The sequence below is a fragment of the Glycine soja genome, chromosome 14 (genome assembly GCF_004193775.1).
Source record: "Glycine soja cultivar W05 chromosome 14, ASM419377v2, whole genome shotgun sequence".
NCBI lineage: Eukaryota > Viridiplantae > Streptophyta > Magnoliopsida > Fabales > Fabaceae > Glycine > Glycine soja.
Window position 1 is genome coordinate 44,269,573 of NC_041015.1, and position 27,111 is coordinate 44,296,683.

Here is a 27,111-nt window from a genome sequence, read left to right on the forward strand (position 1 = left end):
CTATCGCATTAGATACATCGACATTGAAATAGTTAATGAATCTTGGAGCAAGCACGACATAAGGAAATTCGTAGTCCACTAACCGACGACTCTTTAACATGATGTCTTCTATCAAAAGTACCTAATTCATTTTGATACACAATTTCAGGCTATAAACAATATGAAGATCATCACCACTTTCTTTAACTTTATTTTTTTTTATTTGTGTAAAAAATTTAAGACAATAAATATTACAAAACAAAAGTATTAAAAAATGATCTATTAATATTGGATTTGACTTTTTAAGATATGTATTTACATGATTTCATATCAATATAAAAATTACTTTAGAATGTCAATACATAATTTATTTTATTTTTTATTATAACTATTACACTGACTTACATTATTTATTATATTATTTTAGCGCCATATTTCAAGATATTAATAATAGATTAGTATGAAAAAAATGACACAATTGAAAAAGATGATGGAACTCATAAACCAAGAGGGGGTGAATTAGTTTCTAAATCAAAACAGACTTTGAAAATCAGAATTAAAAAAACTTCTTTTCCAAGAATCGTATCACAAACCTCCTTTGATAAACCAATATTTAATCAATCACCCTTGACACAAAATCCTTTGTTAAAGTTCTTTCTTCAAAAAGATATTTTCTTAAACCTTCAGTACATTGATCAAGATCAGAATAACAAAGAAAGATAAGGTCAAGAGAAGATGTATACCAATTTTTATATTGGTTCACTCTCTATCTCTAGAGATGTTAATCCAGTTATCTAATCCAACCCGAATTAGTTATCCAGTTATCTAATCTTACAAGTTCCTACCCGAGGAAAAAGATTAAGGTACCCAACCCTAGGGTCCTTTGTGAATAAGAGCCTAAGAGAAACCTACCCTTATTTCAAACTAGAAAAACCTATTCTAGCACACCTTCAAAAATTCATGCATATACTTACAAGGTATAAACCACACGAAAACTAGAGTCAAAGAAAGATACAACCTGATCAAACATACGCAAGAACCTTGCTTGAATGAATGAGTGTCTTCTTGAACTCGAGAAATTCGCAACTCACTTTTCACAATATGATCTTCATAATCAAAGATGAGATGTTGTGAGGAGTCACACTGTTTCTAAGCACTTTCTTTTTCTCTTCTTTGTTTTACTAATTTCAGCTCGTAATTCTAGCACACATAGAAGTTGTTAGAAGTGAGAACACGAGGTGACTATTTATAGATAGAATAGTTATAACTTCCAGTAATCAAATAAATATCCAATGTAATCGATTATTTCAAAGAAGTAATCGATTATATTATCATTTCAATCAATTAAAGTGTTCTTCCCAAAAACTGGAAAGCTTTAAAGATCAATGTAATCGATTAGATCCTTGATTTAATCGATTAAAGTGCTCTTAATCACTTCTGAAACACATTTTAAGAGAGAAGTAATTAATTATATCACCAGGTAATCAATTAAAGTAGAAAATCCTGAGAAATCAATCATTGTCTAAAAAATAACTATGTAATTGATTACGATTATCTTGTAATAGATTAAATTGATATAAAAACTTCTTTGCAAGCTACTAGCACTTGTGTAATCGATTACGAGCAACCTGTAATCAATTAAAATAAAGAGCTTTAAACACTAAATAAATTTTCTAACTTTAGAACTTTTCTTTTTACTTCTACATGATGATGCATGATGCACGTGTGAAATGATAGAGGTTAAGATGCAACACACAATACAACAATCAATACAAATGTCACTCAAGAGAGTTGAGCATGTAAAAGACATAACTTCTTCAAGCTCTTCTTTAAGCTTCAAGGCTAAGTTTTCATGTTGCTCCCCCTATCTCTAACAACAATGATATTTGAAAGTACACAATGAGATTAACTCATTACCATATTAATCAATGGAAGGAAAGTATTAGATCTATTTAAGTGTATGTCATGTTTATTTTATTTTAAATACATAACAAAGATGACACACAATGATATTTCAAGATATCAATAACTTTTAACTAATAACTTGCAGCTACTCATATCTATAGCTTTTCAATTTCAATAAATAATTTTAACAAACACTCATAATTTAACAACTTAATTAACAACTTTCCGTCATTATCTAGTTTTTCAACTTGGTCTTAACACTTATAAAGAATAAGTTTCATTTTGGGCGTTCAGTATAGTATTAGTATAGTATTGATTACTTTTTTTTTACTTATATTCCTTACAATGTTAATGATGAACTACAAAGTTTATAAATAAATTAATGATGATAGGGTTAATTTTTTAAAATTGTCATTTTTTCTTCTATTTATTAGTTTGTTTTAGTTTGTGTAAAAAAAAGTCGAGGATGACAAATATCATGTGATAGAGGGAGTAGTAAAAAAAATAATTTATTAATACTGAATTTGACTTTTAAGGTACTTATATAATTTATAATTGGATGACAATGTAAAATTAATTCGCAATGTTAGTACATAATATTCTTTTAATGTACACTTTATTTTAACTTTTACACTAATTTATATTTTTTATTATTTTAATTAAGATATTAATGATAGATTAGTATGATAAAATTAATACACAATGAGATTACCATATTAATCAACAACATGAAAACACGACATCTAGTTAAGTGCATGTCACTTTTACTTTTTTTAAAACCTAGTTGAGAATATTTTAAAAAATAATATAAGATCAATGAGAAAATGCAAAATATAAAAATTAGATAATTAAAACTAAAAATATAATTAACATTGTTCTTTAAATGAAAAATTATAAGAGTTTAAAATAAATTCAAAACTAAAATAATAATTACACATAAATATATTTTTAATTATTCGTAAAATAAAATTAAAATTATATAAAAATATTATATAAGCATGTCTATTTCTTTCACTTTACATTTATCAATTATTCAACAGGTTAGCTTAACAAATTTTAACTAATATCTTTTAATTACTTATAATTATAAGTTTTCAATTTTAATAAATAATTTTATTAAACACTTATGATTTAATATCATAACTTAACAATTGTCAATCATTATCTAGCTTTTCAATCAGCTTTGAGTTTCTACAATACATGTTGTACTGTCGAGGGTTCACAAAATACATGTGGCACCCTTCATGACACTTTGAGACACGTGTCAACCCTCCACGCCAGCCTTGGAATATGAGCACAGACACTCGGTCCTTAGTAGTCGGGCTTCCTAACTGACAACTTATCTCTAACCTATTAATATTTGAATATATTTGAATCTCTTTATCTATTGGCAGGTAGTTAATTATCTACAAAGTCACACATTATCTATACGGTATAATGATCTAATAGCTTTTATCTATAAGCCACAATTTATCTCTAACATTATCTACAAGCTACTGGCTATTATCTATCAGTTGAGAATTACCTGCAAAGGCTAAAACAACCCCTACAAACAAGGACCCATAGCTATGCTCCACTCCTATAAATAGCATGTTCCATCAAACCCATAACACATTCGCTTACACCTTGAGCTCACGCATACTTGCTCTCATACGCATATACTTGCTTCATTCTCCCGACTCATATACTTACTTGAGCATCATACTCCTTTATTTTGTAGGTCCCCTTCATATCTTCCTAACAAAGGTACCTCTTAAAGCCCATGTGTGAAGTTCGGGAGCCCACTTTGGCCACGTCCACCCTGACATGTCCTATCTTCGGATTTTGGTGAGAACATTTGGTGCCCACCATGGGATCACAATAAAACATATATCGCGATCTCTCAACTCTCTCTTATTCATCCATGGTTAGCATTCGGTCTGGCCTCAGACGCGATACCCTTTTCGAGGACTCCCATCCTCATCTGACAACTATGATAGACATAGATACTCTACAACAGCTCCAAAACCGTATCGCAAAGATGGAGCGATGCCATAAAAAGGAGCTGAGAAAGCTAAAGGCTGACCACGATCAACTAGAGACTCGTATTAGATGTCCCCAAGGTGAATACCACTCCACTCACACTTTTCCTGAGCACAACCAAGGGGAATCACACCCCCAACGCACAATCAACACTCTAGATGACTTAAGTCTCTCCCACATGCACCGTCCAACAGGTCAACCTACTTGTCGGCATCCCTTCATCGACCATATTATGGAGGAAGGCATACCCTAGGGATGTAAACCACTTAACCTCGAGCGGTATGATGGGACCACAGATCTAGATGAGCACCTAGATGCCTTCCTGACTCAGGCGAACCTATACACTAATGACAACGCGATTCTATGTTGTGTCTTCTTAATGTCCTTCAAGGGGACGACATTGACCTGGTACGATGGACTGCCACCTGGGTCTATAGACAGCTTCGACACCTTCGTCAAACGCTTCAACGCGCAGTACATAACTAGCAGATCTCTCAAAAAATTCATGGACAAATTTGGGCGCACATTCATCTAGATCCGAAATCTTAACCCATAGGTGGCATTGCATTCCATGGTCTTCGCTTTATGATTGAACAAGTTTACGGACAGTCTCTACAAGAAACCCCAGGGTAACATGGGCAAGTTGCACGAATGAGCCAAGGGCTACAGTTAGATGAATGAAAGGTCCAAATTCAGGAATGAAGTTAGACAAGCCAAACTGAAGTGCGACAAATGAGAAGGAAGCACCAAGATTGACTTACACAAGTCAGACAAGCGCCAGCCTCTCCCAAAAGGGCCTAGGTACAAGCGTTGCACACCCCTAGTGACCAATCACACTACAATTATGGAGGAAGCTTTTAGCTTAGAGGTACCCATCAAACTACCCCCAACGAAACCTCATAGGCCTGGGTTAGACACAACCAAATACTGCATGTATCATCGTTGTATTGGTCATAACACAGAAGATTGCTAAGCCCTAAAGGACAAGATAAAAGAACTTATACAAGTTGGGTACCTAGCCTACTTTGTCAAAAAGCCGGACAACCACCAAGCAGGAGCAAGACTAAGAGGACACCAAGAGGAGCAACAAAGGAACCACGAAGTAGATAGAAGAAGAGATAGACAAGAAGATTGAGGTAGATAGAGACACCAGCAACAACAGCGTGAGCGACAACCTCCATAAGAACAGGAACCCGCCTAACAAACCAGAGGTGTAATCAACACCATTATAGGCAAATTTTCCTATGGAGGAGGACAGTCTAGCCAGTCCCGAAAATGCCATCTTCACGCCATTCGGGACATTGACATCAATTTTTTCGATGCACCATTACAACAAAGTCTCCCTCCTATCACGGATATGGACTTCAAGGGTATCAACCCCGCCATCCAAGATGACCCTATGGTTGTCTCCATCATCATTGCGAACTTGATGGTGTCCAAGGTCATCATCGACCAGGGCAGTGCCAATGATATCCTATATTGGAAAACTTTCCAGAGACTCAAGGTCTCCCCTGATACTATTCACCTTCACGCTGATCCACTCCTTGGCTTTGCAAGCGAGAGAGTAGAGACCAGAGGCTTCGTGGACTTAATGACCACCTTCGATCAAGGCAAGTTCTCCAGGAGCTTCGTCGTAAGATATCTACTTGTTGATGCAGACACATCATATTTTACTTTGATCGACATGAAGACACTTAACGAGCTTGAAGCCATAGTCTCCACACCCCATTTGAAAATGAAATTCCCTACCCTAATCAGGGAGATTGTGACAGTCAAGGCTGACCAAAAACAAGCATGACGGTGCTTTGCAAAGAGCCTAAAGGTAGCACCCTATCCTCCGACTAGGGAGTTTGCCAAGCCTCACCCCATAACGGCTGATGGCACTTAAGTCATGAGCGTGCATGAAGGGTCTCCAATCTGAGCCCTAACTGTCTACCAAGCAAGCCTGGATAATGAATTCAACATAGATCCGTGCGACAACACCTCTGATAGAGGCCCAAAACCCGTCGAAGAACTCATCAAGTTGTAGCTTGGGCATAAACCCGAGTAGTGTACACAACTCAGTAGGGACCTCACCAATCATAAGCATCGATGCATCGCCAACTTGCTTCACAAAAATGCAAATTTTTTTGCTTGGCATCTATCTGACATGCCGAGAATTCATCCCAGCATTATCGGGCACAAACTTGCCGAGAATTCAATGGAGCGCTTAGATTCTAGGTGCTAAAACTCCTGGATGCTTACTCTAGATACAACCAGATCAGGATGCACGCTCCAAACGAAGAAAAAACAAAATTTATCATAGAATATGCCAATTTTTGCTACAAGGTCATGCATTTCGGCCTAAAAAACACAGGCACTACATTCTAACGACTGATGGACAGAGTCTTTAAATAGTAGATTGAATGAAACTTCAAGGTATATGTGGACGACATGGTTATCAAGTCTCAAAGCATAGCCCAACACATTACAGATCTGGAAGAAGTCTTCGAGGAACGCCACAAATATGACATGCACCTCAACCCTGAAAATGTACTTATAGGGTAGGCAGAGGCAAGTTCCTCGACTTCATGATCACTCACTGGGGGATTGAAGCCAACCTCGACAAATGCACTGCTATATTGGAGATGTGCGGCCCAACCAACATCCAAGAAGTCCAAAATCTGAATGGTAGGCTGACATCCTTGTCCAGGTTCCTATTGAACGATTGACAAGTGTGCCAAATTGTCCCAAGTAGTAAAGTTAAAATGGAAGTCTGAGTGTCAAATCCACAGGGAATTTGTTTGTACTTAGGTAGATGAATATTTTATAAATGTATGAATACATGATTTTGATGATGCCAAAGAAGAATCAAACAAGATTGCTTCAAAGGTTAAGCATTGCTTCAAGATTAACACAAGGTTGCTTCAACAAAACAAAGCCTTGCTTCAAGATTAACTCAAGATCAAGCCTTGCCTCAAAAAAAAGTATTTCCAAGACATCCAAGGCTCTGGTAATCGATTACTAGGCAGTGTAATCGATTACCAGAAGGCAGTTTTGAAAAAAAGCTTTTAAAAAGGGTTTTGAATTTGAATTTTGAACCTGTAATCAATTACCAGATGTTTGTAATCAATTACCAGCAATGAAACTCTTGAAATTCAAATTCAAAAGTCATGACCCTTCAAAATATAACTATGTAATCGATTACCAGAAACCTGTAATTGATTACCAGTGAAAAAATTCAGAAAAAGCTTTTTGAAAAGACACATCTCTTCAAACCATTTTGAAAAGGCACGAAGGGCCTATATATATATGTGTATGATTTCAAATAGTAGGAGAGAGATATTCCAAGAGAACTTCATTGTCAAATGCTCTCTCAATAACTCTTGGGCAAACACTTGTAAATCAATTGAAAGTTCATCTAGGAACTTCGAATTGTATTATCCATTTCTTCTTCTTCTTCTTCTTAGAAGGAGGTTAAAAGTTTGTCGGTTGGAAATTTTGAAACTTAATTCACCCCCCTCTTAAGTTATTGAGGCCACTTGTCCAACATATTTAATTAATAAATTAATTTAAAGAAATTGATTTGAAAAGGTTGTGAGAAAACAGTAAAATAAATTGACAAAAATTTAAAGTAAACAAGGAAAGAAATTTAACATGAATTTAAATTAATTAATTAAAAACAAAAAACATAAGAAAAGCCCATATTATAGAAGTTAAATTCAGAAGATGAGAATGTTAGAAACTTAGCCTACCAGAGCTACTCTTTGATGTAATATTAATGAATTTTCTCTATTTATAATTATTTCAATTTACACCTGCATCTACTTATATACTCTAACCAAGATCCCTCAAGTGAAAGAGCATAGTTTATCTATTTTCTTTACCAAATTCCTTTGCAAAGATGAAATAGTAAATTGCATTAAGAATAGAGATGTATAATAGGCAAAATAAAATCAACCTATCCCTAGTGATGACTTTATTTAGATATCATTTCCCAATTCTATTAGAGAATAACGCTTCCCAACGCTAGCCCTAAAACTTGCCATGCAAATGGGTGATCAAGCCATAAACAATAACATTAAGCACAAGAAAGAATAATGCAAAAGGTAATAATATTAAATAGATAGGAAGAGAATTGCATTAAAAGTAATTGGTTGGCAAGTTCCCAACAAAGGGGGGTTTAGCCTGTCATTGTCATAAGAGGCTTTACAATTGCACGAGGGGAATATTTAGTGAAGGGGGAATAGATAAGAAAGGGAATGGAGGGAAGGAATGGTTCCTAATGATTATTTCAGCTTAGTTTTCACGCAACTTTCGTGCTAAGTGCACGCGCTTAGCGAGTATGGTGGTATTCGTGCTCAACACGTGTCTCATGCTAAGCACACCTTCACTTTCTAGAATTATCATGGCACTAATCGTGCGTTACCCGCTGAGCTTGTGCATCGTGCTAATCACGTATCTTTATATCACCAATTGGCTCTTTTGGGCTTTACTTTATTTTTTTGCTCCAATTATTCACCAAGCATCATAAATTCATCGACTTTAAATATTTTCTGCACAAAAACTTAAATGATGTTAAAATTCCACTTATTTGCACAAAAAGGAAGAAATAAGAGAGAAAAATTACTAATTCCTATATAATTTAATCCCAAAATATACCTATATATAGCAGTTATCAGTTCCTCCTAAAGCTCGCCAAAAAGGCGAAGTCGTTTTACAAATTGCTCAAGAAAACTGAGCCCTTCCTATAGGACGAGACTTGCGAACAAGCCTTCTTAGCTTTCAAGAAGACCATAACCACACCGTTAGTTTGAGCCGACCCAGGCCAGGAGTACCCCTACTTTGGTATCTCTCATTAGCTGACAAAGCTGTTAGCTCAACTCTTGTACAAGAAGAAGGGAAGCACCAGTTCCCTATCTATTTCACTAGTTGCTTACTCCATGACGCCAATAAGGTGGTGCTAGCACTCATTATCTCAGCCTGACGACTCAGGTCCTACTTCTAGAGTCATCAAGTGGTAGTCAAAATGAACTACCCAATCAAATGGGTTTTGCGAAAGCCGGAACTCGCAGAAAGGATAGTGGCCTGGTCCATAGAACTTTTAGAGTTCGACATCCTGTATGAACCTCGCAGCCCTATGAGGACACAATTCATTGCTGACTTTCTAGCAGAATTCGTTAGAAACGACACAACCATCCCAGACTGGTGGAACCTTTACATTGACAGTGTATCTAGCATAAAAGGAAGCAGGGCAGGAATCATCCTCGAAGGCCCTCACAATATTACCCAAGAGCAAGCCCTCAAGCTTAACTTCAGAGCCTTAAAAAACCAGGTATAGTACGAGGCACTCATTGTCAGTCTCAAAAAAGCAACAAAAGTCAGGGCTAAGAAGCTACAATGCTACATAAACTTGCAGCTTGTCCAAGGACAGGTTGCCAGCAGATACCATGCAGACCAAGGAAATAGTGTTGCTCAAGTACTATCACATCGTGAAGACTCTCATTGACAATTTCGAATGTTTCAAAATGTACTATATTCCCAAGGAGAACAATAACAGAGCAGACCTGTTATTCAAGCTGGTCAGCACCAAGAAGGCCAGACACCTCAAGACTATCATCCAAGAGACCCTCCAAACTCCCAACATAGATGTTGAGTAAGTTATGGCCAAAGAAAAGGAGGAACCAAACTGGATGACCTCCTACAAGAACTTCCTAAATCAGGGGATGCTACCACCAAACAAGGATGAAACCCGATGCCTCAAACGGAAGGCCAGCTACTATGTCATCCTTGATGGCGAGCTATTCAAAAGAGGGTTGACAACACCTTTGCTAAAATGCCTACACATTCAACAAGCAGACTACATCATGAGAGAACTTCATGAAGGGATCTGTGGTCTCCATACTGGAGGATGCTCCCTTGCCACCAAAGTGGTGCGAGCTGGCTACTACTAGCTAACACTTAGGCCAGACACCCTCGACTTTACCAGGAGGTGCAAACGATGCTAAGAGTTTGTACACACACTCCTCCTGACAATCTCCACAGTCTGAGTTTCCCTTGGCCCTTCGCCATGTGGGAATGGACATACTTGGACCACTGCCAAAGGCCCCAGGAGTAGTCAAATACTTAGTAGTCACCATTGACTACTTCACCAAGTAGATAGAGGCAAGACCACTATGGGAAATTATGGCCAGCGAGGTGAAGAAATTCACCTGAAAACACCTCATTTGTAGGTACAGCCTCCCATATACCATTGTCACAGACAACAACACCCAATTCAAAGATCAAACTAATGAAGATTTCCTGACAAGGCTAGGCATCAAGCATCTAGTCACCTTTGTCGAACATCCTCAGACTAACGGTCAGGCAGAGTCAGCTAACAGAGTCATCCTCAGGGCCTTGCCTACTAGACTCAACAAGTCTAAGGTTCTATGGAAAGAGGAACTCCCCAACATACTCTAGGCGTACCATTGTTCACCCCAAATAGAAACCAATGAAACTCTTTACCAACTCACATATGGCACAAACGCCATGATCCCCATTGAAGTCAAGGAACTGTCGGCAAGGAGATTGTTGTTCCAGCAACAACAAAATGAAGAAAATATGAGAGTAGAACTTGAAACCACATACGAAGTCCAAGAGATGGCGAGGATCAGTGAAGAAGCTGCCAAACTCTGAGCAACAATGAGATATAATACAAAGGTTTAACCACGAGTCTTTCAACCTGGTGACCTCATATGGTGAGTTCGAGGTGAAGCCAGAAAAGACCCCTGAGCAGGAAAGCTTGACCCCAATTAGGAAGGCCCATTCAGGATCACAGAAAGCCTTGGCAATGGACTATACAGACTATAAGAACTGGATGACAAAGCAATTCCAAAAATATGGAATGCCACTCACCTAAAGTTCTACTTCAGTTAACCTAAATGCAAACCCAATGTTGTGCTCTTTTTTCCTACTCGGGTCTTTTGTCCCAAAAATAGAAAAATCATGGTTTTGGATTGATAGGTTTTTACGAGGCACATCTGAGATAACAAAGGGAATTTGTACTAAATCAAATACATTGAATAAAAATTTTGCACCTCTTCCTTCTCACATTTCTCTTCTCAAGACAAGAGCATCCATAGTCATAGCTCCAAGGCTCTTAAAACCCAAGGACCACCCTTAGTGAGCCCTCATTCTAGCACTAAGACTCTAGTACATGTCACCCATGGTGAGTGACATGTACGCATAAGCACACTATTACGTCTCAAGTATGCGTCACCTACGACGAGTGACATGTACGCACGAGCATGCTACTATGACTCAAGTATATGCCACCCACGATGAGTGACATATATGCAAGAGCACACTACCATGGCTCTAGTATGTGTCACCTACGGTGAGTGACATGTACGCACGAGCACACTACTATGACTCCAGTATATGCCACCCACGACGAGTGACATATATGCAAAAGTGCACTACCATGACTTTAGTACATATCACCCACGGCAAGTGACATGTATGCACGAGCACACTACTAAGTCTCCAGTATATGCCACCCACGAAGAGTGACATATATGCAAGAGCATGCCATTACGTCTCCAATACATGCCACCCGCGACGAGTGCCATATATGCAAAAGCATAGCAAATGTGCTGCAAACTCGACAAACCCAAGCTTCACACTTGGTGATCCTCACAGGTTCACAAAATCCAAGTCCCGCCCTTGGTAAGCCTCGACATAGCTCAACAGGCTTGACAAAACCCAGGGCAAACACGTCCTCGGTCCAAGGCTCGACAAACCCAAGATTTACCCTTGGTGAGCCCTATCTGTTGCTAAGTTCCATCTCCATAGGAACTCAAGCACAAGGCCTGCCCTTGATGATCTTCTATATTCCTAATTTTTATCTGTGCAGGAATACAAAATATATAAAAAAAAACCTAAGGTTTGCCTTTGGTACACACTCCTCCAAAACCTAAGGTCCACCCTTGGTATGTACTCCTACAAAACCCAAGGCACCCCTTTTGTCTGCTCACTCACAACAATTACGATGGCCGCTGTCAAAGGTCTAAGTTCAACAAAATGAACTACCACTAGACTATTTGGCAAGACCTTCAAGTAGGTGGAAGTCATACTTACTCCTCATAACCACCAGAGGAAAAGCTTCACAAGTCAAAACAACTCATCACCAGATGAGTGACAAGATTTTCAATCAGGTGCAACTCGTATTTACTCCTCATAACCATCAGAGGAGAAACTCAGTAGGTCAAGCAACCTATCCCCAGACTGGTTGCCAAGATCTTCAACCAGGGGCAAGTTGAATATACTCCTCACAAGCATCAGAGGAGAAGCTCCACAAAGCAGAAGGAAGCTCCACCAGATGGGTGACAAGACCTTTAACCAGGTTGAAATCAAACCTAAGATGATTTCATGTCATCTACTTTTTGCAAAACCACCACGGTCCTAGCTCTACATTGACAAGGTCTTGCTTCCTACACTGTCAAAGATTCCACACTTACCATCACGATGGCCTATTCATACTACAACAAGTAACGAAGCATTGCATAGACAAAGGCAAGATACGTGACATACACACATGACATACATAAACAATGCAAAATTCATCAGCAAAGGAAATCATACACATTGAAGAAAAATAAAAATAATTGTCATAGTTAAAAGGCCTGTACGACCAAAATTCCAACAATGAAGAAAAAAAGAAAGATAAAGACAAAGGCAGCCTAAACACGGGCATCATCGCCTTGCTACTCAGCACTCTGCTCCTTATCAACAACATCCTCCTCTGCAGCAATTTCCTCCTCGTCAAGTAGATCACCGTCCTTCATATCCATGAAAGAGTCAAAGAGACCCAAGTCAAGGTCCTTGACGAAGAACCCGACCTTCCTAACGGCCTTGTGAAACCCTTTTTGATGCTACTCCATGACCTATTTCTTGTAAACGAGCAACTCCTCCTTAAGCTCCTTGATGGCTTCCCTCTCCCTAATAGCCCACAGCTTAGACTCCTCTAGCCTGGACTCCGATTCCTTAAGCCGAACCTCTGAATCAATTACTACCTTCACAAGCTTGTCCCTCTTTGCCGCAATGCCCTCCACCTTGCCAACTAGGTCCTTTTTCTCTACCTACAAGTCCTTGCAGCGTTTGAACAATTCATCACCATCCAACCTGGTGTGCAACAACTTGGTCAACACATAACCAACTTTGGAAGACACCTTACGGTCTCAGCAAAGGCGATGGTTGCATTATCCATCTTAGGGCGCTGCACTCTTTAAATGGTGCGAGTAATAGCCTTCCATTTGGAGACCTCTGCCTCCAAGGACTCAACCTTGTGCAAAGCCTCTTAGTACCATTGTCCATTCTCCTCCAGAATCGCCAAACTTCTCTGGACAAAGACTTTGGCAGAATCTGTAGCGTTCTACACCCTAGCTAATTGAAACAATTTTTTGTCAAAGGCTGACATAAAGCCAGTCAAGGTCTTCTGCTCCAGCCTATAACTTGCACCCCACAATAAATTAGCATCGCTGGAGGTGTACAAGTGATCTAATCCGACACGAGGGCGAGAAGACGAGGAAGATGACACCATCGCCAATACAACAAAGGTTGGAATTGGTGGAGCCGAAGAAGGAGGAGGTGACACTACAGGAGCACTAGCAGTCGCCACACTAGTACTCAACAAGGGGGCAACAACGGTGGACAATGAAACCATGATAGGACCAACCGAAGTGGCTGGCACATTAACAACAACAACATGAGTGACCTCCTGAATAGGTACAATGGGAGGAGGTGATGGAGCAGGAGTAACAGGAGTAGCAGCAACAACAATAGGAGCCTCGACGGCCGTTGGAGCAGGAAGCACATCTTTCTCACTTAATGGTCGACCCGCTGATGTGTCATCATTTTCTCATATTTCTTAACCCTTTTTGTCACCATTTTAATTACTGATTAGCCTTAATTGTCAAATTAATTATGCAGTTTTATCATTTGGGCTTACTAGATTAATTTTGTGTTTTTAATTTAATTTCAGGAGAATTATAAGCAATTGGGCTTGAATCCAGAATTGGGCTTGGACTTGAAGAGAACAGACTATTTTATTCTACCAAATCTTATCTTATCTAGATTCTATCTCATCTAGACATTATTTAGATTTGATCTCATCTAGATATTATTTAGATTTGATCTCATCTAGATATTATTTCATCTAGATCTTATCTTATCTTATCTAGATTTTATTTATGGGCTTGGATTTAAAACAGATTTGTAAGCTTTGGGGCTGAAAACTATATAACAACACCAAGGTTCTAGTTTAAGTCTCTCCTCTCCTCTCTCTCCTCTTTCATTTTTAGTTTTAGGCTTTTCTTCTTTTAGACACTTTTTCGTTTTGCAATTCCAGTTGTTACTTTTCGATTTAGCAATAAAATTTGGTTCTCTATTGATTAATGGAAGGCTAAGTCTCCAGCGTTGTTTTCTCTTGAGGATCAAGCACAGTTCTTTTTGAGGTTCTATTATTACTATTAAATTATGTCCAGTTTTTCCTCTTCACTAATTACTCTGAATTTGTTGCTATTAATTCATGCATGCTTAGTGCTTGATTAATTGTCTCTGCGCTTAATTTACGTTCATGCTTAATGATCGTTTATGATTAATTGGTGTATGTGTTGCTTAATCACATAATGAATGCCTTATGTTAAATTTCGCTTAGTAATTTAACTTAGGGTTGGATTAAGTGGTTGAATTGATAAAGGATAAACTCTCGTAACCTAGGATAAGAGACTTGCTTGTGAATCAAGGGGAAGCAATGTGTTTTAATTATGATATTTTCTAATTCACATCTATTCGCTGTTTAATTTACAAAAGCAAACAACCTACCCCCCCCCCCAATTCGTTACTATTTTCCTACTATCTGTTATGAACATTTGGTTTATCATTGCTCGTTGGGAAACGACCTAGGATCACTTCCTAGTTACTGCATTTTAATGTTTATTTGATTCGGGTACGGCCTCGATCAAATTTGGCACCGTTGCTGGGGAGCAGCGGTCCAAAGGTTCATAATAGCTAGTGATTCGTGTTTTATGTTTAGTTGTTTTACGTTTACTTCTTTTGTTTAGTGTGTTTGTGTTGTGTTAGTGTGGTATTCTGTTTTATTTGATGTTCTGTTTTTGCAATTTAGTAGTACCCCTTGTTCAGCGCTTTTCCTGTTTCAGTTTATTATTTTGCTGTGAATAGTGCTTAGCGACGTAATTAGAGACTGATGTGTTACTGTTTACACAACATTACATTAGCGACTGAATTAGCGACGACTGTTTACAATTTAATTGGAGATTTTTGTTTTGATAGTTAGAGTTGTTATTTTTGGCTGAATTTTTGTGTGGAAGGTTATTTAGACTCATATTTTGTGTGAAAAATACCAGGAATTCTTGTTGTGGCTGGATTTGAGAGATTCAAAAAAAATTTGAGAACTTATTTTTAGCAAAACTTAAAATGGCCATAACTTTTGCTCCGGGTATCAGAACGACTATTATTATATATGCATTTGGGGTAGAAAAAAATTTCTCATATTATGGCAACCCAGCAACGCTCGGTTGAGGTCTCTAACTAGCCAAAATCGCCATTTTACTAAGTTTTTTTATTTTTCAAGTTTTATTATTCTATTTTTCTAAACTTTCCTTAGGCAGTTTCCATAGTTAGAATTTGAATTTTTGTTTGAAATTTTTTGTGCTATCTTTTCATGATTTTAAGGTGTTCCTCACAAAATTTCAGCTCATTTTGATATCGTTTGAGTATAGTTTAGTTTTACCCCCTTGTTAGGTGCTTGTTGAGAAACACATTATTTGCTGCATATAGTGCATGACTAGGGGCAATCCAGGTGATTTACAACCCTTTGATCCTGAAATAGATAGAACCTTTCATAGATTAGTTAGGCATAGTGTGCATCTTGGTCATTCTGTGCATTGTGAGCATTCTATTGAGGGTGATTCCGAATATTTTGATTTTGAGCATTCCACTACTAATTTTTATACTTAGAACATGGCTCAACCTCCACCTCGTGAGAGGACTCTTAGGGAAATGGCTGCACCTGATTTCACTTATGAAAGCTTATGCATTCAATATCCCGATGAGGGTGTTCCATATGTTCTCAAGACTGGACTAATACATTTACAACCCAAGTTTCATGGTCTTACAGGTGAAGATCCTCATAAGCATCTTAAGGAGTTCCATATTGATTGTTCCACCATGAAGCCCTCGGATGTCCAAGAAGATCATATCTTTCTAAAGACTTTTCCTCATTCTCTGGAGGGAGTGGCAAAAGATTGGCTATACTACCCTGCCCCCAGGTCTATTTTCAGCTGGGATGACCTTAAGAGGGTGTTCTTGGAGAAATTCTTCCCTGCATCTAGGAACACTGCCATCAGAAAAGACATTTCAGGCTTCAGGCAACTTAGTGGAGAAAGCTTGTATGAGTACTGGGAAAGATTCAAGAAATTATGTGCAAGCTGCCCTCACCACCAGATTTCTGAGCAACTCCTTCTTTAATATTTCTATGAAGGACTTAGAAACATGGAGAGGAGTATGATTGATGCTGCCAGTGGTGGAGCTCTTGGTGATATGACCCCTGTTGAAGCTAGAAATTTGATTGAGAAGATGACTTCCAACTCCCAACATTTCAGTGCAAGAAATGATTCTATTGTTCTTAGAGGAGTCCATGAGGTGGCCACAGATTCATCTTCATCTAATGAAAATAAAAAGCTTGAAGGAAAACTTGATGCCTTGGTCAACCTAGTAACCTAGCTTGCCATGAATCAGAAATCTACACCTATTGCAAGAGTCTGTGGTCTATGTTCTTCTGCAGATCACCATACAGATCTCTGTCCTTCTTTGCAGCAATCTGGAGTCAATGAGCAACCTGAAGCTTATGCTACAAACATTTATAAAATACATCCTCCAATGCAGCAACAGCAGCAGCAGTCACAACAAAGACAACCAGCAACTGAGGCCCTTCCTCAACCTTCCTTAGAAGAGTTAGTGAGGCAAATGACCATCCAAAATATGCAATTTCAGCAAAAGACAAGAGTTTCCATTCAGAGTCTGACAAATCAGATGGGGCAGATGGCTACTTAGATGGGGCAGATGGGGCAGATGGGGCAGATGGCTACTCAGAGTCCCAAAATTCTGACAAATTGCATTCACAAACTGTGCAGAATCCGAAAAATGTGAGTGCCATCACCTTGAGGTATAGCAACCAAATTCAAGTGTCTCCATCAGTAGCAGCACCTGTACCTGAACTTGTCAAGCTTCATTCTACACCTGGAAAAGAGGATGAGATAGTTGCACAAAAGAGAAAGCTTCCTAACAATAATTTTCATGCAGGTGGATCTTCTTCTAGTAATTTTGACTTACTGCAGCCTCTTATCCCTTTTCCATTCCCACCTAAAGCAATTCCTAACAAAAAAAATGGAAGAAGCGGAAAAGGAGATCTTGGAGACTTTCAGGAAAGTAGAGGTGAACATACCTCTACTAGATGCCATCAAGCAGATTCCAAGATATGCCAAGTTTCTAAAGGAGTTGTGCACCCACAAAAGGAAGCTCAAGGGAAATGAAAGGATTAGCATGGGTAGAAATGTGTCAGCATTGATAAGTAAATTTGTTCCTCACATTCCTGAGAAATGTAAGGACCTGGGTACTTTCTGTATACCTTGCATTATTGGGAACAGTAAATTTGAGAATGCCATGCTAGATCTAGGAGCATCAGTTAGTGTCATGCCTCTGTCCATTTTCAATTCTTTATCTCTTGGACCTTTGCAATCTATAGATGTGGTGATTCATTTGGCAAATAGAAGTGTTGCTTACCCCGCAGGTTTCATAGAGGATGTGCTGGTTCGGGTTGGTGAACTTATTTTTCCTATTGATTTTTATGTTCTTAATATGGAAGAGGGATTTTCCCATGGTTCAGATCCAATTATTTTAGGCAGGCCATTTATGAAAACAGCCCTAATAAAGATAGATGTTTATGTTGGCACATTGTCTATGGAATTTGGTGATATTGTTGTTCATTTTAACATTCTTGATGCCATGAAACATCCATCTGAGGATCATTCTGTTTTTCGTGCTGAGATAATTGATCAGATTGTTGATGATTATATGTTTGATTTTGACAATGTTCTTGATGGTAGGAAACATCCATTTTTATCTGATTTGCATACTTGTCATTCCTTATGCATTGAATCTGAATCTGAGTTTGAATTTGATCCTGTATCTGATTTTTATGCTGAGATTGAATTTGAATTTGAGTTTGGTTTTGATTTTCTGGGTGTTGTGCCTCTTGATGTTGATTTTTTAGAGTCATAATGCACTAATCATGTTGCAAGAAGTACATATAATTCTGACTTGCTTTATGAGGTACATGCTAAGGAACCTTCTTCTTCCCCTACCATGGTTCCTCCCACTGTTCAGCCACCACCCACACCAGAGTTGAAGCCCTTACCAGCAAACCTAAAGTATGCTTACTTGGAGGACAAGGAAAAATTTCTAGTGATCATATCTGCCTCCCTTAATGCTGAGCAAGAGGAGAAGTTGTTGCTAGTGCTCAAGAAGCATAAGAAATCCATTGGATGGGCTTTAGTAGACATTCCTAGTATTAGCCCATCTACATGCATGCATAGGATACTTTTAAAGGATGGAGCTAAACCAGTGAGGCAGCCACAGTGGAGACTCAATCCTGTTATTCTAGATGTGGTGAAAAAGGAAGTGTCCAAGCTCTTACAAGCTAGAATCATCTACCCCATCTCTGACAGCCAGTGGGTGAGTCCAGTCCAAGTAGTTCCTAAGAAGACAGACCTCACAGTGGTCAAGAATGAAAAGGATGAGCTTATCCCCACAAGAGTGCAAAACAGCTGGCGAGTTTGCATTGATTATAGGAGGTTGAACCAGGTAACCAGAAAAGATCATTTTCCCCTGCCTTTCATTGATCAGATGCTTGAGCGCTTGGCAGGTAAGTCTCATTACTGTTTTCTTGATGGTTTTTTTGGTTATTTACAAATTCATATTGCTCTTGAGGATCAAGAAAAGACCACATTAACCTGTCCCTTTGGCACTTTTGCCTATAGGAGGATGCCCTTTGGTCTATGCAACGCCCCTGGTACCTTCCAGCGGTGTATGCTTAACATTTTCAATGATTTTTTAGAGAGTTGCATAGAGGTGTTTATGGATGATTTTATTGTTTATGGATCCTCTTTTGATACATGTTTGGATAGTCTGGATAGAGTTCTTAGTAGATGCATTGAAACTAACCTTGTTCTGAATTTTGAAAAATGTCACTTCATGGTAGAACAAGGTATAGTTTTAGGGCATATCATTTCCAGTAAGGGCATAGAGGTAGACCCTGCAAAAATAAATGTTATTTCACAATTTCCCTACCCCTCTTGCATGTGAGAGGTTCGTTCTTTTCTTGGTCATGCAGGGTTTTATAGGCACCTTATCAAGGATTTTAGCAAAGTGGCCCTTCCACTATCCAATCTGCTGCAAAAGGAGGTGGAGTTTGATTTTGATGACCGATGCAAAGAGGCTTTTGATTGCCTCAAGCGTGCAGTGACTACCACCCCTATCATTCAAGCACCTGATTAGGGAGTTTTCTTTTTCTGTCTCCTTCTTTACTTTTATTGCACTTGTCCTAATTTATTGATTGCTTTGATTGTTCTTGATCTTATGATTGTGCTACATTAAGGAAAATGTGTTGTTTAAGTGTGAGGGGGGGGGGGGGGGGGGGGAGAAGATTGTTCTTTAATTTTGTTGGGTATTCTAGTTTAATTTTATTAGGTTTTCTAGTTTAATTTTGTTAGGTTTTCTAGGTTAATTTTGTTATTTTGGTTTTATGTTTGTGTACAACATTGCATGTCCCTCTTTGAATTTTGGGTTATGTACAGGTAATGGGTAATTGTTTTTTAAATAGGAGTTTCTTGGCATTTTGTGAATTGAAATCCTTGTTTTTCTCTACATGTCAAGTTAGTTTTCAAAGTTCAAATTGAAAGTGATAGATTTACCCCTAGTGAGAATTTGAGCCATCATCATCTATTTTATTCGGTGTGTTTTGCCCCATTGATTGCTTGCACAATAGCCTTGGCTTGACTCTTGTTGGTACTTCTTGCTTCACATGCATGTTGGGAGATGATTTAGGCATTTTATTCTTATAAGCCTCTAGCCAAATGAGCCTACCTTGAATTAATTCCTTTGATAACCCCTTTGAGCCTATGTTCCCTTTTCTTTGTTTTGAAGCTCATTACAAGCCTTAAGTGAAAAACCATGATTCCACCCTACACTTAAGGAATTTTGGAGCTTTGGAATTGTTTTGGGAATAAGTGTGAAGAGGGGGTATGTGTTCATTGGATGATATGTTTTTGTTGGCCATGCTTGATGTATATACATTTATTGCCTAATTGTTGCTTTATTTTTCAAATGCTTTCAATTGCTACTATTCATGTTCAAAAAAAAAAGAAAAAAAAAAGAGAAATAAAAATAAAAATAAAAATAGAAAAAGAATGAAGTTGAATAAATGAGGTCTTGGTTTGAAGACTTGGATTGGTTTAAGGATTTTGTTGATTTTGTTTTGGGTTTACTTTTTAATTTTGGTTTTGGGGTTTACTATTTTTTTCTTACTTCCCACTTATTCTCCATTGCTCCTCTATTCCTTTGGGTTTTAGCTACTATCTCATACTTTCATCTACCTTGTCCTTGGCCCCATTACAACCTTAAAAGACCTTTTGATCCTCATGTGCATGTGTTTGTGATGTGGTTGTCAATTTTAGAGTCTTGCCAAGTCTACGTGGTGTTTGTTTTCATGGGTGCTCTGAGAGTAAACAGTAGCCTAGACACTTGAGAGATGGAGTGCATATCTTGTGAGGCTTTATCACTTTTCATTCTTGAGCTGATTTACTATCTTGCCATGTTTGAGATGCTTGGATGATTTTCATGACGACCTTGATTCTTTAACTCTTTACGTGTTTGATGTCACCCATTCTTTTCATTCCTTGAGATTCATTGAGAAATATGTAATTGTTGTTGTGTCTGTTTGTTTCTCTTTAATGTCTCTGGATTTGTCCCTTGCTTTGTTTTTTTTATTTTGCCCAGGAGTGCAAAAGGCTAAGTGTGAGGGGATTTGATGTGTCATCATTTTCTCATATTTCTTAACCCTTTTTGTCACCATTTTAATTACTAATTAGCCTTAATTGTCAAATTAATTATGCAGTTTTATCATTTGGGCCTACTGGATTAATTTTGTGTTTTTAATTTAATTTCAGGAGAATTATAAGCAATTGGGCTTGAATCCAGAATTGGGCTTGGACTTGAAGAGAGTAGACTATTTTATTCTACCAAATCTTATCTTATCTAGATTTTATCTCATCTAGATATTATTTAGATTTGATCTCATCTAGATATTATTTCATCTAGATCTTATCTTATCTAGATTTGATCTCATCTAGATATTATTTCATCTAGATCTTATCTTATCTAGATTTTATTTATGGGTTTGGATTTAAAACAAATTTGTAAGCTTTGGGGCTGAAAACTATATAACAACACCAAGGTTATAGTTTAAGTCTCTCCTCTCCTCTCTCCTCTTTCATTTTTAGTTTTAGGCTTTTCTTCTTTTAGACACTTTTTCGTTTTGCAATTCCAGTCGTTACTTTTCGATTTAGCAATAAAATTTCGTTCTCTATTGATTAATGGAAGGCTAAGTCTCCAGCGTTATTTTCTCTTGAGGATCAAGCACAGTTCTCTTTGAGGTTCTATTATTATTATTAAATTCTGTTCAGTTTTTCCTCTTCACTAATTACTCTGAATTTGTTGCTATTAATTCATGCATGCTTAGTGCTTGATTAATTGTCTCTGCGCTTAATTTACGTTCATGCTTAATGATCGTTTATGATTAATTGGTGTATGTGTTGCTTAATCACATAATGAATGCCTTATGTTAAATTTTGCTTAGTAATTTAATTTAGGGTCGGATTATGTGGTTGAACTGATAAAGGATAAACTCTCGTAACCTAGGATAAGAGACTTGCTTGTGAATCAAAGGGAAGCAACATGTTTTAATTCTGATATTTTCTAATTCACATTTATTCACTATTTAATTTACAAAAGCAAACAACCCCCCCCCCCAATTCGTTATTATTTTCCTACTATCTGTTATGAACATTTGGTTTATCATTGCTCATTGGAAACGACCTAGGATCACTTCCTAGTTACTGCATTTTAATGTTTATTTGATTCGGGTACGCCCTCGATCACCCGCACTGAAGATCAACCCTACAGCCTGCCTCAGGGCACGATGGCTCATAGGAGCCTTTAAATTTTTACGACCGGACAACCCAACACTATCATCTCGTTTCCTCTTTGCCAAAATAAAGGAAGGGGAACCAAAGTTGACCTTAGCAAAAACAACAATAGGGCCAACCTCACCAGCAACCCCCTTCTCCAACAACAGGAGCAGCAACAAACGATGGCACAGTCCTACCCGTAGGTTCGACCTGCTTCAAGAGTTGCTTCCAAGCGAAGTCACCCATAATACCTATAAAACAAGCAACAACAACACAAACAAGTGTTAGTTTTGGACGATACCAACCTTAGACACAAAAGATGGCAAGGTTAGGCACTTTAGCGTTCAAGGCAGCGAGGCGATCGCTTGTCGAGGGAAGAGACATAATGGCTCGTGCGTCCAGCGAGGCCGGGAGGTGCTCCAAAATAGCTTTGTCTTTGTCGACATTTTACACAAGGGTCAATAAATCCTCATAAAAAAATTTGAACTTGGTATGGTCAGATTGCCAGTAGAACAGGAAGTCGGGCTCCCCGTCCCTACTAAACATCAGCCACAACATTAGTAGCCAGGACCTTAAAGAAACAATCCTTAAAGCGGCGAAGGATGTTTGAGTCGAACTCAAACAACTTTTTGGACATGTTGTTCAAGGATACCTAACGAATCTTGTTAGCTAATTTTATCTAGAAGAAAAACAAGAAGACCAACACACTAGGCCGAATGTTGAAGAAATGACACAAAATTTCAAAGGTCCTCACCATGGCCCAACTGTTTGGGTGGAGTTGAGAAGAGGCCATGTTCAAGTGCTTAAGAAGAGCACACTGGAAAACAGTTAAGGGAAGAATGAGACCAAAGATCTCAATAAACACCTATACCTAAAATAGAAGGGCGGACTACCCAGCGCCACCCTAAAAAAAGGGAATTCATCACTCCCGCAAGCTTGAACAACTATCTTGCAGGAGTCCTCAGGGCTTGTCAGCTTCACCTAGTGTTGCAGAGCAGCAACGCTCGTCGCAGAGGTGAGAGAAGACTTGTACTTCAGAATGTCATTCCTCACCCACTCATAGCCAGCGACGACAAGTGTAGAAGATGGAAACCTAATGTTATGGCTACGTAGCAGGAAGGGAGACACTCTGACATCTCCACCGCTACTACCTCTCCTCACACCCCATAAGCAAAAGGAGAAAGGATCACAATAATCGGAATAGGCTCCCCGGGAGAAATGGAAGGTTGCGCCCTCCTGCAAGGGCGAGAAGTGCCTTGACCAGTACGACATGAAGCCCTTACCCTCTTCGAAGAGAAGGACTCGTTGTCGAAGGCACCACGACGAGTATCCTTCGACGAGTAACCGCCAATAGAAATGATCTCCATGTTCATCATAGGTTGCTCAATCGAGCCCCCATAATCATTGCCACCCATGCTGATGTCTAAGTCAGACAAGAATGAAGACATTGTGGAAGATGAAATACCTTGAAAAATCAAAGAAAGTGAAGGAAGAAGGAAAAGGATTGCAAGCAAAAGGCAAGGAAGCAAGAGATCAAAGTAACGGTGACTTGAAATCAAACGTCCACTCCATTTAAAAGGGAGACAGACTTTTTGGTAATTGGCAGAAGAGGAAGTGGTTCCTTAAATTTTCGCACAACGATGCACCCCTACTCACCCACACACCACAACTCTAGTACGTGCCCACTCCGTAAGTGACACATGCAAGAGAACTGCGTGTGCGCAACACATGCCAACAACAATTGACAAAACGTAACATTTGTCTTCAATGCACCTTCCAATTGTTAGAAAAAGGCAAAGTTGAAAATCTGGAGACTTCCCTCACCTGACATGCCAAAGACGTGTCCATCTTGGACAACTTGACAGAAGCAGCTCGGACAACACTTTTCCAGGCTTTGGGGGTTGACAAGCCATATCGACCTGCAATCCTCTCACCTGTCGAGGTTACCACACCTGACATCGGAAAAACACTCGTCCATACCTGGGGGCTCGACAAACTCGTCACCCTTTACTTGTCAAGACTATAACCCCGAACATTAGATACTCACCTTCAACACTGAACAATCTCTTTCACCTGCATGCTGGCTCAGAGCTTGGGGAGCTTATGTATTGTCTAGGGTCCACAAAATACACGTCCTTACATGACACTCTAAGACACGTGTCAACTTTTCATGTTAGTCTTGGAACCGGAGCACAAACACTCGGTCCTTAGCAGCCGAGATCCCTAGCTGACAAGTTATCTTTAACCTTTTAATATTTAAATATATTTGAATCTATTTATCTATTGGCAAGTAGTTAATTATCTATAAGTTACAATTATCTGCTAGCTTTTATCTATAAGCCACATTTTATCTCTAATATTATCTACAAGCTATCGATTATTATCTATAAGTTGGAAATTATTTGCAAAGACTACAACGATTCCAACAAACAAGAACCCGCAGCTACGCTCCACTCCTACAAATATCAGGTTCCATCGAACCCACAACACATTTGCTCACACCTTGAGCTTACGCATACTTTTATACGCATATACTTATTTTATTCTCCTAACTCTTATACTTACTTGAACATCGGGGTCCTTTGTTTTACAAGTCCCCTCTCATGGCTTCTAAAAAAGGTACATTTCAAAGTTGATGTGTAAAGTCCGGGAGCTTACTTTGATCACATTTATGCTAACGTGCCAACGTGCCCTAACTCCGAACTTTGGTAAGTACATATATAATATAATTTATTAAATAAAGTAACCAATTATCACATTTTTTTCTTCTGAAATCAAATACATGCATGGTAAAATTCATAATTCGGGATGCATACGGATCGGTTACTGCTGCTAATGATATACAACGAACCTTCTTTCAATCTATTTATGAACCCAAGGTAGAGGAGGCTGTTGCTTTCAAATGGACCTTGCAATTACCTATTGATTCATGTATTTATGGAGAGATATTTATAAAACCAATTGCTACTTGATGGGTGCCCAAATTATTGCAGAAGCAATATTTCAATGGGGTTGTTGAAGATTGCACATTGTTGGGTGCAATATACACATTACCAAATTGATTGCGGCAAGTACGGGACTGGCTCTCATCTCAACCAATATCCGGTTATTTGATAATGAAAATACTGGGTCACAACTCCCAATATGGTCTATGGCTTATGGTGTGCCTCACCTTGGTTCAGATGGAACTTCAGTTTCTGCTCTAATAAAGGGTGTACGGGCAATTGACTGAAATGTTTATATTTGATTGAACGAGTTCTGTTTATCTTATGCCAATTTGTTAGATAATTGGTTTTCATTTTTGTTTTTCTGATTTAGAGACTATTAAACTTAAAAAAAATATTTTAATAAACAAATAAGATTTACTTCTTAAAATAAACATAAAACAGTTTTTTTAAGTAAAATAGTTTAAACAAATATATTAAAAAAACAGAAAGTATAATTATTTTATTAAAATGAGTATTTATTTCAAAAAATAAGTTTAGACTTTCTTTGCATACTTTATGCTAAGGTTTTTGCTATTAGTGAAATCCATAATCCATTTTGCTTATAAAAGAAACATTAAAGAACAAATTACAAATAAATTTATAAAGCCTTGAAAAGTTGAACTATATGTCGAAGAAATTGCTTAAAAGGTAATGAAATTTTCAAGTTTTACTTAAGAGAAATACTGTAAAAAACTAAATCAAGAATCTAAAAATTAAGCACATGTTTGGAGATGGTTGTGAGTTTTTGATTTTTTTTATTTTCAAATGTAATTTTTAAAACAAAATATGTTTGACAAAAATAAAGTTGAAATAATTTTAAATCATTTTAGAAATACTTTGATACTCATTTTCAATTTCGACTTGACATTTTTAATTACATAACTTTCTATTTATAGAAAAAACATGATAGTTAAAAACAATCAATTAATATGACACGGGTCCTCAAAGATAGAAACGAATCCTAATAAGGGCAAATCATAATGTTGCAAGAAATAAATAATAATAACTAAATTTTAAACCTGTGTTTTACACAGATTTGTTTAAATTATATATTTTTTATAATTATACTTAATATTTTTAAAATATATGAATATAACATATTTATTAGTTTTTATAAATTTAGTAATATATTAAATATAATTACATTAAAATGAGAAAGGTGATTACTTTTATTTTTAATTAAACACATTTCGTCGTAAAAATTAAGCCTATCAAAATTTATACTTTTTTCAAGTGATAATAGTAATATAATATCGTTACGTAAATTAAATATATATATATATATATATATATATATATATATATATAATAAATATAAATATATGATATATAATTATTTATTTTTTAGTGTTCATTTTTGTTATCGTGTTTATAATTAATAATTTTAAAAATATTTATTGTATAATTAATTTTTTTAAAATTTGTTAAAATAATGTGATTTTTATTAAATAGATGTATGTTTAATTATTTTAAAATGAACTTTCTAATCAAGTTAAAGATATTACATTTAATTATGTAAAATTATTGAAAGTTTGAGTTGGTAAATACATGTAATCAAATGCAATGAGATTTGTCTTTGGTTATTACATTTATTTTTATAATAAATTTTTTTTTATTATTAATTTTATTGTTACTATTATTACTACTTTTTATTTGGTTTTATTTTCATTATTTACTACTTTTTAAATTTATTTATCTATAAAAAGAATTTCTGTTTCAGAATTTAAATTGTTTTATTTAATTATTATTAGAATTATCTTTTTATAAGAAATATTATTTCTATTCTATTAGTAATATTTTTCCTCATTATAACTGAATCCGTAGAGAAAACAATATTAAAAATAAATATACTATTTTTGAATATTCTACAACTATTTATATTTATCATTCTTTAATGTTTGAATTAATATTATTATTACAATTATTATTAT

At 37.2% G+C, this 27,111-nt stretch overlaps 1 non-coding gene across 1 annotated transcript; it reads right to left on the reverse strand.

The window, feature by feature from the left end:
- Nucleotides 1–16,287: 16,287 nt before the first annotated feature.
- Nucleotides 16,288–16,394, reverse strand: LOC114385573. The gene has a single exon (XR_003660941.1). It is a non-coding gene; the product is annotated as a small nucleolar RNA R71 (small nucleolar RNA).
- Nucleotides 16,395–27,111: the final 10,717 nt, after the last annotated feature.